The following is a 14,385-nucleotide window of genomic DNA, read 5'->3' as shown; positions in this document are numbered from 1 at the left end:
ACCCGGGGACACCACCACATCACTCAGGGACACCACCACACCACTCAGGGGCATCACCACATCACTCAGGGACACCACCACATCACTCAGGGGCACCGCCACATCACTCAGGGACACCGCCACATCACTCAGGGACACCGCCACATCACTCAGGGACACCGCCACATCACTCAGGGACACCACCACATCACTCAGGGGCACCACCGCATCACTCATGAACACCACCACATCACTCAGGGGCACCACCACATCAGTCAGGAACACCACCACATAATCACTCAGCACCACAACAGTACTGTCCTTGCTTGCTACCAACAAGCATTGCCATAGCCAATAAGACTCGCATTAGGAAAGTGTAAGCTATTGGCTTTGTGAATAACAATGCTATTAATTTAGATATTTTCAAAGCCAACACATTTTTAAAAAATGTGTAATTTACAATACCAATAGCTCACACTTTCCTAATGCGAGACCTATTGCATTGCAAATGCTTGTTAATATAGACACCATTTGAGCCCTTGCACAGCTACCCTTTGAGACTGCTTACCATCAAAACAGTCATTTTTGTGGCCATAACATCTTCAATTAGGATTAGTGTATTGCAGGAGCTTTCTGTCAGTCCCGCGTACTACCTTTTTTCCAGGCAAACTGGTCCTTCGGACTTGTGCCTCCTTCTTACCCAAAGGGGTCACATCTTTTCACGCGAGCAAAGAATCACACTGCCAACTTTCTTCACACCTGTAGGATCTGCTTTCATGGTCACCCCAACTTTTTGCCTGCTGTCAGTATGTTTTTGACTTAGTTTGCTGGGTTCCTGCTAATCAGGGCCCCAGCATCTGTTCCCTGTCCCCAAAATTGGCTGTGGTAAGTACTTTGGCACCGCCACAATAGGCTACTGGTGTACCCTTATAAGTCCCTAGTATATGGTACTGAGTACCCACCACACCTGTGGTCTCCGATTGGCTGCAGCATGTATTGTGCCACCCATGGAAGTCCACTTAAACTTTGACTACAGGTCTGCCATTGCAGCTTGTGTGAGTTGGTGCTTATCCTCCTTTTGACAGTTATATGTTTCCATATATCAGAGGCCACTGCACGTAAAACCTATAAGTCAGCCCTATTGCAGGCTCTTCTGTCCTCAGAGCAGTGTGCTTGGTTTCAAGTATGAGGGTGCCCCTGCATGAGCATGGCATCCGTACAAACCTCAGAATCTGATAGAGACTACTAGCCGCAGATTCCTTAACTTAGAATTATCCCCAGGCGTGAGACTGGATCCGGAAAACTTTCTTGCCACGGCAACCCTGCTCGCCGGGAGGACGGCACCACCGTGACTCCGCCCTGACGTCATCCGCGTTCGTGACGTCAGCAAAAATACATAAGTCCCACCCCTGCGCGCCTACGTCAGTTTTTCTCTTTTCCGCGTGCAACGCGGATCCGGCTTCTGTCCTGGCCTGTTTTCAGGCATTCTCTTCTTTTTCACGCTTGGCGTTAGTGGAACAGTGTGCGAATGCCTCCGGGCTTCAAGACGTGTACCTCCAGTGCACATCCCATGTCGGTGACGGACCCCCACCCGATTTGCATGTGGTGCCTAGGTGAGCACCATGACTCGGAGAGCTGCGACCCCTGCCAGCACCTTAAGTCTAAATTGCGGCGGGAGCGCCGGATGAAGTTGCTGTTGGCGTGTTTGTCCAGGTCATCCCAGCGTCCGTCCTCTACCTCGGAGACGAGGAGCCGCTGGTTCCATCTGCGAAATCGTCTCTCGCCACAGCATCAGGGGCGTGGCTCACCAGCTGGTAGGTCATTCAGTTTGTCTCCGAGGCCTTTTCCTTCTTCCGCGTGGGCGCTGGTTCCTCCTGGGACGTGCCCCCCCGCCTGTTGCCTTCCTACCCACGGTTTCCCGGTGCAGAGGCGACTAGAGCCCAAATGACAGCCTACGCTGCGGCTCTGCAGGCTTCTTTGGCCCTTCCTCCAACTCATGAGACGTCCGCGGATCCCTTGCCTCGCGCTGGGACTTCCGAGGAGTTGCCGATGGCTCCGGCACCTGCGCCGAAAGTTTCGGCTTCAGGTCGTAGGAGGGTGGTGTCGTTGAGGTGTGGTCCTTTGGGGCTCACCTCTTTGGCGCCAGGCGTCCCTACCTCACCACAACGCCCTACGGGGCTCCCTGTGGCGTCGCAGGAGAGCGCTGGGACTCCGGGATTGCCCCTGAGTCCCTCTCGGTTCTCTGAGCAGGTGGCTGCCTCGCCAGAGGTCGAGCCGGTGCAGTTTCGGCACCAGGAGCCTTCCTCCCCGGCGCCGGTGGAGTCGCGGGTGGAGGCCAGGACCTGGGCCGCTTTCCCGAGTCCCTCTCGGTCCTCGACGCGTGCAGCTGCCCCGTCTGAGGCTGAGCCGGCGCCTTTTTCGGCGCCGCTCCTTTGCCTTTCCAGCGTCGTCCCCGCCCCATTTTCCTGGAGAGCACCTGGTGGCAGAAGTCGTCCCGACGCCACAAATGCCCACTCCGGCGCTGGTCGATGTCGATCGGGCGCCGGTGACGGACTCCACGGAGCCATGCCGGCATCGGGTTCTTGATTTGTCTCCTGAGGTTTCTTCTTCTCCAGAGGTCTGTCATCTGTTGGTGTGTTCCTCCCCGGAGACTGGGCGTCGTAATGTTGCCTTTTCACCAGCATCTTCCAGGGAGGGCTCCTTGCCGCCCCCACAGCCTAAATCCTCGAACCCTTCTTTCCGTGCCTCGCGGCTGGCTTTCCCACTGGCCTCTCTAACTTCCTGTGAGGCCCCTCAAGTTCCCCATTCATCTGTGGATCCTCCTCTATTCCGGGACTGGCCGCTCCCCCCTGGACTTGGGGATGAACGGCTCAGTCTGCAGCCATCGCCCTCGGAGGAATTACTTTCTCCTCCGCAACACCCTACTGAGGCCAGTGTTGCCTTTGTTCGGGCTATTTCCACAGCTGTTGGTATTCTGCAAATGGGTGAACCTGTCACTCCATTTCCTACGGACAACCTTTTGGAAGTTCTCCACTAGGGCTCTGGTAGACAGGAGTTGGTCCTTCCTTTTGAAGCGTCACTCCACAATTCTCATATAGGGACTTGGGGGGGCCCCCTGCTACGGACGATCCGGTGCCACAGGCGCTTCTGCATCGCCACCGCCCTGCTCCGCATGACCCTGTCTTTCCTTCCACCCCTCTACTCAAGGCTCTCTTCTGCAGAATGCCTTTCCGTGTTTGCCTGTAGTGTTGTTTCCTCCGTCTCGGGAGGCCCGGTGGTTGGATTATTGTCTTTGCTTCTTCCAGCGCTGCCTTGCGGGCGCTTAACACTTTGTGTGTGTTGACCCAGGCTACTTCCAGTCTGTGGGACTCTGTTGAGTCTCTTCTTTCTCATGTCTCTAATGAGGGTGCCCGTACTGATCTGTGGGGCATGTGCTGGATGGTAGGGAGTTGGCCGCGTTTATTTTGCGTGCGGGCTTGGATGTTTCCGATGCTCTTGGCCGTGCTATGGCCACCTCTGTGACTCTCCGTCGCCATGCTTGGCTGCGTGATGCGGTCTTTCCTGAAAATATTAGAGAGTGTTTGGTTGACCTGCCCTTTGATGGTGTCCTTCTGTTTAACACTCATGCGGACTCCGCCATTCAGCATCTTCTTGCGGGGCTCCGTCCTCCTCCTCTGCCTCCTCCTCAGTAGGTTGGTTTGTTGATCCTCCGGGTCTTGGTGGGAGATGTAATCCCACTTGTTCCTTTAATCTGGGGTTGGAGTGTCCTTTACACTTTCTGTGTGTTTTTTTTAAAAATCGTTATTTATCATTTTCCAAAATAACAACAACAGAAAAAGAAATCATTGCTGCATCTACAAGCTACATATTGTCATAAACGCAAAATATCAGGAGAGAAATGTCTACTCACATGAATCAAACCAAACCATCTTAATATGTTCGGGTGACTGTAAAATAACAAACTATACCATTCAAGACAGATTGCAATTCAAAATTCAAATCATAGAAAATTGAAGAGACTAGGATAACAAAAAAAGGGAAGGGGGAGTCATCAGGACCCATATAACTGTTGTATAGCAAACATTGCAAATTGCAATTTGACAATATCCTTCAGGCACATAAAAGAACAATAGAAAAAAGAAATCCATGATCCAATGCATGTTGATTTCAAATACAATAATACACCATGTCTCAACCCACTCCTTCTGGTACTATGTGGTTTTCAAGCTGGGACTGGCGGTCAGCGGTGACCCTGGCTATGTACGAGCGATATGGGCCCCAAATGTCAATGGGGCGGGACTGACTGGGGATCAGAGTCGAATATTCCTCGCAATTACTTTTACAAAATGCCATACTCCTGAGCCAGGACGCCAATCTGGGTGGCCTTTTGCCACACCACAGTAGCGCCACCTCCCGTTTTGCCAATAAGAATCTCAGGGCAGCAAGCCTACGCACTCTGTCTCGGAAAGTTGACGACATAGCCCAGCAGTGCAATTTCAGGGGTGGGGATCAAGTCTAAGTCCAACATGTCGCCTAGCGTGCGATGTATATGGGTCCAATAGTCTTGTACTTAGGGGCAAGTCCAGGCAAGGTGAGCAAAATCGCCAAAGGGGGCCTTGCATTTTGGACAGTGATGCGGGCGGGTAGGATCAATTTTATGTGAGCGTGCCGGGGTGTGATACAGCCTTCGTAGAAATTTGAAATGGATTAATTTGTGTCTACTGTGAAGTGACAGTGAAGTAGTGTGGCTCACTGGTTAGAGGCGGCAGACCCGAGAGCAGAGGACGGCCCGGGACCAGGGTTCGATTCCCGGCGCGGCAGGTTTCTGGACCAGGGTCAGCGGACTCGATAATTCTCTCGCCTCGGTGCCCACTCTGATCAGCGATCACACTCGGCAACTCTGGACATTAGCTTGCCTCATCATCACTAACGGCCCCACCAGACCGCCGGGGATGCCTGGTCTCACCCTGGAGATACCCATTAAGAGACCATCTCTCAGGGAAGCCAGGAAGGGTTTCGCAGCGGTCGAAGCGCCTTGGGACCCTACGGGTAAGTAGTGCGCTATATAAATGCCAATACATTTACATTTACTGTTTGATGAGACTTCTATTGTGACTCTACAGCACTGTTTCCCCTGATCTTCTGATATGGGATTACCTAAGTCCTCTTCCTGTGCCTTTCGTACTTTAGCATCAAGGGCGGGGAGTGTAGCACTACATATTTGATATAATTTGGAGACTAAGTGGACTCCCGATGAATGCTGGATGATAAAAGTGAGAGGGGAAGACTCCTCGGGGGCAAGCGGAATAGTAGGAAACCTGGCCCTCATCAAGGATCGCAATCTGATCAATACAAAGCAGTCCATGAACGAACGGTCAGAAAAACGTTGGTCTTCAGACACTGTAAAGGCATGGCCATTTAGAAAAAGATCGCCAATAGTGCAGATGTGGAATTTGGCCAAGGTTTGCTTTACAACCATTTCTCCGGTGATCGGGAGCCAAGAAGCATTAGGCAACGGGAGGGCAGGTGAATATAATAGATCCAGGCCAAGACGTCTGCGTAGTCTAACCCATGCTGTGAGAAGTTGGCCTGATATGTAGTGCTCACTATTCTAGTGATCACTGTGTATCATTCCAAACGACCCTTATTGATGATTGGTTGTAAGTCAACCTTTAGACCAGCTATCCTAGTAGCATGGACAAGAGCAGTCTTTAGGCTAAACTCTAGAGACCGTGTTAAGCAAGCTGTTATACCATCACATATACCCCTTGAACACCAAGTGAAAGGACACCACACAAGTTGTTATGAAAATAAAGCATATTTATTTAGAACACAACAGCCCTGGACTCTTTATGAGGTCAGGGCGCTAAGCACAATACAAAGCTCTTAAAGAATTTCTGAAAGTTGCACAATTTAAGCAAATGCCCGAGGGGCACGGAAAACCATATACTACAAAAGTGGAATGCGAAATACTAGCAGGTAAGTAACTAGTCTCAAAGGCTTTTGGATCGCTAGGACTGGACTACTGAACCTTCAGATTACGAGCAGGAGGCCTAGGGAGATCGGGTGCAGAGTGTGCACTCTCACGCGGGATGCGGGACAAAGTCTATGGATGCTAGATTTCGTAAAGTTAGTGTTATCGGACGAATCCGACTAGGTAGAGCTGAAACGAAAAAGGATCTGGACACTTAGATAGTTAAGCTACGCTGGAGCACCAAAATGCTCAGGTTACCTAGCCCAGGGGCTGCGGCTGCATAGGGCTGAAAAGACGTCGGGAATCCTCGTTTCAGTCAATGGAGCCTGAAAGAAGAAGTTGCTGGCAGGCGACCAGTGATGAAGTTCGATGCGACCCAAGCCTGGATCGGTGATGGAGAGTACCTGTAAGCAGAGGGGACCAAGTTCTGAATCACTAGCCAGTGATTAGATGGGCACCAGGATGGCACCGGACGAAGTCACCTCGACCAGGTGAGTGGGCGACGCTGGGCTCTGCAGTCTCACGGACCAGGAGGCGTTGTTGGCGACCAGGATGGAGGTCCGAGCTGTCCCACGATGGTATCTGCTGTCGACGTCGCTAGACCCAGGATTGGGGCAACAACTCTTGGCAAATGCAAGCCCACGCGGTGGACTCAAAATGGCGTCTGGAGTGGACCAGGAGGGTCCGCGGCGCTCCTCTGTTGGAGGGGAGCAAGGGCCAGTCTGGAGCAACCAGACCAGCTATGGAGATGTCGTCGTTCGTCGTCAAGAGGGCTACAAGCCAGCAGGCAGGTGGCCGGACAACGCAGTGAGCAGCAAAGAGCAGAAGGGCCCCACGCAGATCTCGTGGATGCTGGGGGGCTGGACTTCGGTGCTGGAGCTGCTCAGGGTTAGGGCTTCTCAAACCCCAAAGCACTGACTCGAGGATCCCTCGGCGGTCGTGCTGGATAAGCGTCGTGCAGTTCTGAAGATGACCGGTCCCTCGAGGTCTCGTCACACCCACGGATCTCAGCTGGGCTGATGATGTAGGTAGAGGTCAGAGGTGCCAGGGAAGCCGGGTCTCGTCGTGCTGGTCAGTCGGATTCGGGAGGAAGGACGTGCAGCAAACCGCAGTGTTCTTAGTTGGTGCCCACAGTTGCAGGGTGACTACTCCTTAGTCACAAGGGAGAAATCTTGAGAAGAAGTCTTGAGTTCCTTTCGTAGAAAGTAGTTTCAGGATTCAAAGATGATCTAATTTGGAAGGGTCCCCGCTCCCACCTTTATACTAAAGAAAGGGACTGGTACGGGACTAGGTCCTGCCCATGGGTGGGACCAGGAAGGGGGGTGGTTACACCCCTCTCCCATGCCGGACTTTCCCCAGTTCAGGGGCTGGTGTGCCCCTGGAACTGGTTCAAACTGACAGATACACAATGAGCACCGGGGTGTCACTTGCAGTCACCTTCCTATTCAGCCCTGCCTACCTTCGATACACAAAACCCTGTCTGGGATGGTGCTAGCACCGCCCCTGACAGGAAACCCTTTGTCCAAGCTCTCCTCGCTGGAAGGACTCCCAGCTGCAGGGGGTCAGACTTGTGTCTGTGGTGGCAGCATCCATTTTGTGATGCTGAGGCTCGAGTTAACTTTAACCGGGGTTCACAGTTACATACATGTCGTGTCCCTCTAGAAGGGTGGAATGCTAACCCCGTCGCCAGAATTGGCGAGGGGTTAGTATTCCAATTCGTATGACACCTTACTCGACATGTTTTGATAAAGCGATTCCAAAGATAGCAAATAACCGCGATTATTATAATGCACTTAAAGTATATGGTACGCGTTATCATAGAACAGCTATTAGGACTTTGTTCCGCAAGCTGCAGACGGGCTCAGCTCATGCCAGAGCACCATTTCACATAATCCCAAGCACTCTGCCTTCAGGATTGTTAAGGCCTGCCATAGGAGTGACTGATAGGAAAACATGTGTCCATTTTCTGGTACTATATCTACAGCAAAGGGTGATTACACCACTTTGCCCCAGCTGTCGTGCAGCCAGTTGTGTCAGATTTAGATGGCCAGCCTGGGGTGGCATAATACATGCTGCAGCCCCTGGTAGGCCCTGGGTACACCTATGCCCTGAGTTACAGGGTCTGATAAGGGGGCCCAGTACCAATTGGATATGTACCTAAGGTACATGGAATCCATTTTAGAGAGAGAGCAGTAGGCCTGGGGCCCTGGATAGCAGGGTCCCAGGTCAACTAAGTCGAAAAACCAGCAAAACACCAGGCAAACAGTTGGGGGTAACCATAGTCAGGTATCCACCCTCCTCCTACACAACCCCCCACCCCCAAACGAAAGGAGATAAGGCTATCCTTGACCAGGTAAGCCTATATTGCCTGAGTGGCCATATGAGGTGGTACATGCACTGGCATGGTTACCCCCTGTATCATGGTCCACTAAGCAATCCCTCACCCTAAGGGTATCTGAGGGTCTCCACCATAGGGAATCACTACCTGTGGTGTGTTTTGGCAAAGTAAAAGGCTGGTGCTGGGATGGAGTACTAAAGTGAGGCTCCACTAAGGTTGGGCTCAACTTCCTCCAATCACTACTCACCAAATCTGCCTTTCTTTCCATGACTGAGTTGCTGTGAGCTCTCAGGGTCATCCTCTGGCTACCTAAAGCTGGAGTCTGGGTACCTCTGTTTGGCTTACTAGAGGGACAGGTCAGGTTTGGGGTTTTTAGGCCCCAGGTTTGGCTGTGCCCAACAGTGTCCAGCTGTGGGATGTCCCTAGCTAATGTTAAGGGGGATCCCTCAGGAGTCTGTTTTATTTTCACTTGGCTAGGATTACTAGCTTCAGTGCCCTTAATCTTCTGATTGGGGGGATCTTTTGGACAGGGGCCCTTTGGGGTCCACCACTGGCCTCCCTGACCTCTACAGCCCTGGGCTGACTGAGGCAGGGTAGAGAGGGGCAGATTACCTGCTCCAGACTGGGTCCCACCTTGGAAGGGTCCACTGACATCAGGGGCTCTGCCAGGCTAGGCCTGACTACCTCTGGGGCAGTTCCTTCACAAGGGGTCAGATCGGTTCCCTGAGGAGGCTGATCCTTTCCTAAAGTCTGGTGGGAGGGAGATTTCTCTTCCACCTCGATCCTCTCTGTCTGAGTGGAGTGATCCATAGTTTCAGGCTTCACAACACTATTATCTGCCTGAGTTTGAGCTGTGGCCATCACAACTCCACCAACCTTTTCAGGAAGGGACTCAGTTTGGGTCTGGGCTGTGACCATCACAGCCTTGCCAACCTGTTCAGGAAATGCATCTTTCTGGGATAGGGCTGTGACTGGCCCAGCCCTCCTGACCTGTTCAGGGAGAACATCTTGGACTGGGGCTGTGGCTATCACTGCCCCACTAACCTTACCATGGAGGTTTACCATTTTCAAATGGGTTTCTTGCTCTACCTCAGCCCAGGCTGAGATCTCTAAATCATTCCCCAGTAGGCAATCTACAGGCAAGTTTGGTGACACTGCCACTCTCTTGTGGCCAGTGACACCTCCCCAGCTGAGATTTACCACTGCTATGGGATGATCTCTCTGCACTCCATCAATGTTCACTACCTGGTATGTGGCACCAGGTATAAGTTGCCTTGAGGGGACTAGGCTCTCAGTCACCATGGTGATGCTAGCCCCTGTGTCTCTGTAGGCCTCAACTTTTGAACCATTGATGAGGGGCTCCTTTCTGACCTGCCCAAAGTGTTGGGACAGGCTGTGAAGTTGGCAAACCCCATGCCAGTCTCACAGACAAGAGTATCTAAGTCAGGGGACCTGTTTAGGCCAAAGTCCCCAGGCACTCCCAAAGAAAATGCACCCAGATTCTTGGGGGCACTCCCACCACCTGGGGGATTACTACTAGTAGTAACAGGAGGGAGAGACCAGCTATCCTAGTAGCTTGGACAAGAGCAGTCTTTAGGCTAAACCCTACAGGGCGTGTAAACCCAGCTGTTATACCATCACATATACCCCTTGAACACCAAGTGAAAGGACACCACACAAGTTGTTATGAAAAAGTATATTTATTTAGAACACAACAGCCCTGGACTCTTTATGAGGACAGGGCGCTAAGCACAATACAAAGCTCTTAAAGAAATTCTGAAAGTCGCACAATTTACGCAAATGCCCGAGGGGCACGGAAAACCATATACTACAAAAGTGGAATGCGAAATACTAGCAGGTAAGTAACTAGTCTCAAAGGCTTTTGGATCGCTAGGACTGGACTACTGAACCTTCAGATTACGAGCAGGAGGCCTAGGGAGACCGGGTGCAGAGTGTGCACTCTCACGCGGGATGTGGGACAAAGTCTATGGATGCTAGATTTCGTAAAGTTAGTGTTATCGGACGAATCCGACTAGATAGAGCTGAAACGAAAAAGGATCTGGACACTTAGATAGTTAAGCTATGCTGGAGCACCGAAATGCTCAGGTTACCTAGCCCAGGGGCTGCGGCTGCATAGGGCTGAAAAGACGTTGGGAATCCTCGTTGCAGTCTATGGAGCCTGAAAGAAGAAGTTGCTGGCAGGCGACCAGTAATGAAGTTCAATGCGACCCAAGCCTGGATCAGTGATGGAGAGTACCTGTAAGCAGAGGGGACCAAGTTCTGAATCACTAGCCAGTGATTAGATGGGCACCAGGATGGCAACGGACGAAGCCACCTCGACCAGGTGAGTGGGCGACGCTGGGCTCTGCAGTCTCACTGACCAGGAGGCGTTGTCGGCGACCAGGATGGAGGTGCGAGCTGGCCGATGATGGTATCTGCTGTCGACGTCGCTGGACCCAGGATTGGGACAACAACTCTTGGCAAATGCAAGCCCACGCGGTGGACTCAAAATGGCGTCTGGAGTGGACCAGGAGGGTCCGGGGCGCTCCTCTGTTGGAGGGGAGCAAGGGCCAGTCTGGAGCAACCAGACCAGCTATGGAGATGTCGTCGTTCGTCGTCAAGAGGGCTACAAGCCAGCAGGCAGGTGGCCGGACAACGCGGTGAGCAGCAAAGAGCAGAAGGGCCCCACGCAGATCTCGTGGATGCTGGGGGGCTGGACTTCGGTGCTGGAGCTGCTCAGGGTTAGGGCTTCTCAAACCCCAAAGCACTCACTCGAGGATCCCCCGGCGGTCGTGCTGGATAAGCGTCGTGCAGTTCTGAAGATGGCCGGTCCCTCGAGGTCTCGTCACACCCACGGATCTCAGCTGGGCTGATGATGTAGGTAGAGGTCAGAGGTGCCAGGGAAGCCGGGTCTCGTCGTGCTGGTCAGTCGGATTCCGGAGGAAGGACGTGCAGCAAACCGCAGTGTTCTTAGTTGGTGCCCGCAGATGCAGGGTGACTACTCCTTAGTCACAAGGGAGGAATCTTGAGAAGAAGTCTTGAGTTCCTATCGTAGGAAGTAGTTTCAGGATTCAACGATGATCTAATTTGGAAGGGTCCCCGCTCCCACCTTTATACTAAAGAAAGGGACTGGTACGGGACTAGGTCCTGCCCAAGGGTGGGACCAGGAAGGGGAGTGGTTACACCCCTCTCCCATGCCGGACTTTCCCCAGCTCAGGGGCTGGTGTGCCCCTGGAACTGGTTCAAACTGGCATATGCACAGTGAGCACCGAGGTGCCACTTGCAGTCACCTTCCTATTCAGCCCTGCCTATCTTGGATACACAAAACCCTGTCTGGGATGGTGCTAGCACCGCCCCTGACAGGAAAAACGTTGTCCAAGCTCTCCTCGCTGGAAGGACTCCCAGCAGCAGGAGGTCAGACTTGTGTCTGTGGTGGCAGCATCCATTTTGTGATGCTGAGGCTCGAATTACCGGTTCACAGTTACATTCATGTTGTGTCCCTCTAGAAGGGTGGAATGCTAACCCCGTCGCCAGAATTGGCGAGGGGTTAGTATTCCAATTCGTATGACACCTTACTCGACATGTTTTGATAAAGGGATACCAAAGATTGCAAATAACCGCGAGGATTATAATGCACTTAAGAGTATATGGTATGCGTTATCATAGAACAGCTATTAGGACTTGGTTCCGCAAGCTGCAGACGGGCTCAGCTCATGCCAGAGCACCATCTCACATAATTCCAAGCACTCTGCCTTCAGGATTGTTAAGGCCTGCCATAGGAGTGACTGATAGGAATACTTGTGTCCATTTTAGGGTTAGATATAGGTATACTATATCTACAGCAAAGGGTGATTACACCACTTTGCCCCAGCTGTCGTGCAGCCAGTTGTGTCATATTTAGATGGCCAGTCAGGGGTGGCATAATACATGCTGCAGCCCCTGGTAGGCCCTGGGTACACCTATGCCCTGAGTTACAGGGTCTGATAAGGTGGCCCAGTACCAATTGGATATGTACCTAAGGTTCATGGAATCCATTTTAGAGAGAGAGCAGTATGCCTGGGGCCCTGGATAGCAGGGTCCCAGGTCAACTAATTCGAAAAACCAGCAAAACACCAGGCAAAAAGTTGGGGGTAACCATAGTCAGGTATCCACCCTCCTACACATGCCCAACAAGTTGACGAAACAGTTTGAATGTCTAGTGGATCTCGAGGTAAACCCCCAGGAAGAACAGTAGATAACTGTCCGGGGAGGACCAGGTCTGCTTCCGGTTTCAAATATAGAATGCGGGCATCTGGGTGCATCGCATAGGAACATTGAGCAATTAAAAAATAAAGATAAAAATCAGGGACACCGAAGCCGCCACGTTCATATGGAAGCGTCAAAACCCCCTAAGTCACTCGCAGGTTCTTATCACCCCATACTAATCGCAATAACAACAAACGTATTTGGGTAAAAAAGACTTTCGTGAGAGGATGGGAATATTATTAAAAATATACACAAAGCGAGGAAGAACAACCATCTTAATTATGGCGATACGCCCGGCCATAGACAGGGGGAGGCGAATCCATCCCTCTATTTGGCTTTCCAGGGCAGTAACCGCGCGCCCATAATTTAACCTAATGATGGAGGGGGTGTCCAAGTGAATATGCATCCCCAAATATTTTAAAGAGTCTTGACTCCATTCAAGGGGGAAGGTGCAGTTCCAATCGGTGGTGCTCGGGGTAAGCGGGAAGATGACCGATTTGTGCCAGTTAATACGTAGGCCCGAGAATTTACCAAAGCGAATAATTTCCAGAAGCAATGGTTCTAGGTTAAGGTGAGGCATCCTAACATATAAGATGGTATCATCCGCATACAGCGATATTAAAAGTGGACCAGTACGAAACTGGAGACCCAGATGCAAATGTTTCCCTTGAAAATGGCGGACCAGGGGGTCCATCGCCAGAATGTACAATAGTGGGGAGAGGGGACATCCCTGACGTGTGCCACGCGATGAAGAGAATTGTTCAGTGATGGTGCCGTTAAGGCGTAGTCTGGCCTTTGGTAGAGTGTATAGGAGTGATACCGTGGAGGCAAAGCGTTCAGGCATACCCATGCGTCTCATTATGGACAGGAAGAAGGGCCTCTCCAAGGAGTCAAATGCCTTTTCAGCATCTAGAAGGATAGCAGCGGCCGGCATGGAAGGATCAATGCAGTGTAATACTAGAAAAAGGGTCCTAAGGTTGAGTGAAGTCGAACGGTGTGGAACAAAGCCAGACTGAGCCGGGGAGATGATGGACTCGATCAACAATGACAAATGAATGGCAATAACTTTAGCCAAAATCTTGTAGTCAAGATTGAATAGAGATAGAGGGCGATAAGAGCTACGTAGGGTAAGGCCTTTGTCCGGTTTTGGGAGCAGAATAATGACCACCTCCTGGAATGTATGGGGCAAACAGCCCATTTCAAGCTCCTCGGCATACACCTCCACCAAACGTGGGACTAAGATATCCTTGTAGGCCTTGTAGAAATCTGCGGAGAAGCCATCAAGACCAGGTGCTGAGGAACCTCTCAGTGTGTCAATGGGCTCAATAATGCTATCCGGTGTGATGGGAGTAGCCAGGAAATCTTGCATGTACTTCTCTAGGTATACCATGGCAAGCTCGTTAAGATAGTCACCCCGGTCACTCTGATCATCCGACAGTGTGGATGTGTATATGGTATTATAATAGGGTAAGAAGGTATCACAGATCTCTGGTGTGGTGTGAAGGATATTGCCCAGCGGGCCCACAATTTCAGTGATATATGACGAGCCCCTGAGGGGGGCGAAGTAACTGTGCCCGAAGTTTGCCAGGCCTGCCACCTTCTCTATACTGCCACGCCGTATACTGTTTAGTCAAAAATGTCAGTTCCCTTTCTGCCTCATCTCTAAAGCCTTCTAGTTTCACCCTCTTCAGAATGAGCCTGTGTCAGTTCCTCATCTAGAGCAGCAATGTCTTTTTCAATGCGGGATAACATGGCACGTACGTCTCTAAGCACGCCAATATGTTTAGCAATGCAGACACCACGAATGGTAGCCTTGAATCCCTCCCAGAGAACTGCCCATGAATCCACG

At 51.6% G+C, this 14,385-nt stretch overlaps 1 protein-coding gene across 2 annotated transcripts in view; it reads left to right on the top strand.

The window, feature by feature from the left end:
• The window catches only part of VPS13D (vacuolar protein sorting 13 homolog D), a 2,754,556-nt gene that overhangs the window by 1,470,947 nt on the left and 1,269,224 nt on the right, over window positions 1-14,385 (top strand). The gene's annotated exons all lie outside the window — the stretch shown is intronic.

This window comes from Lissotriton vulgaris, chromosome 5 (genome assembly GCF_964263255.1).
Source record: "Lissotriton vulgaris chromosome 5, aLisVul1.2, whole genome shotgun sequence".
Classification (NCBI taxonomy): domain Eukaryota; kingdom Metazoa; phylum Chordata; class Amphibia; order Caudata; family Salamandridae; genus Lissotriton; species Lissotriton vulgaris.
This window is presented reverse-complemented; position numbering and strand designations above follow the sequence as displayed.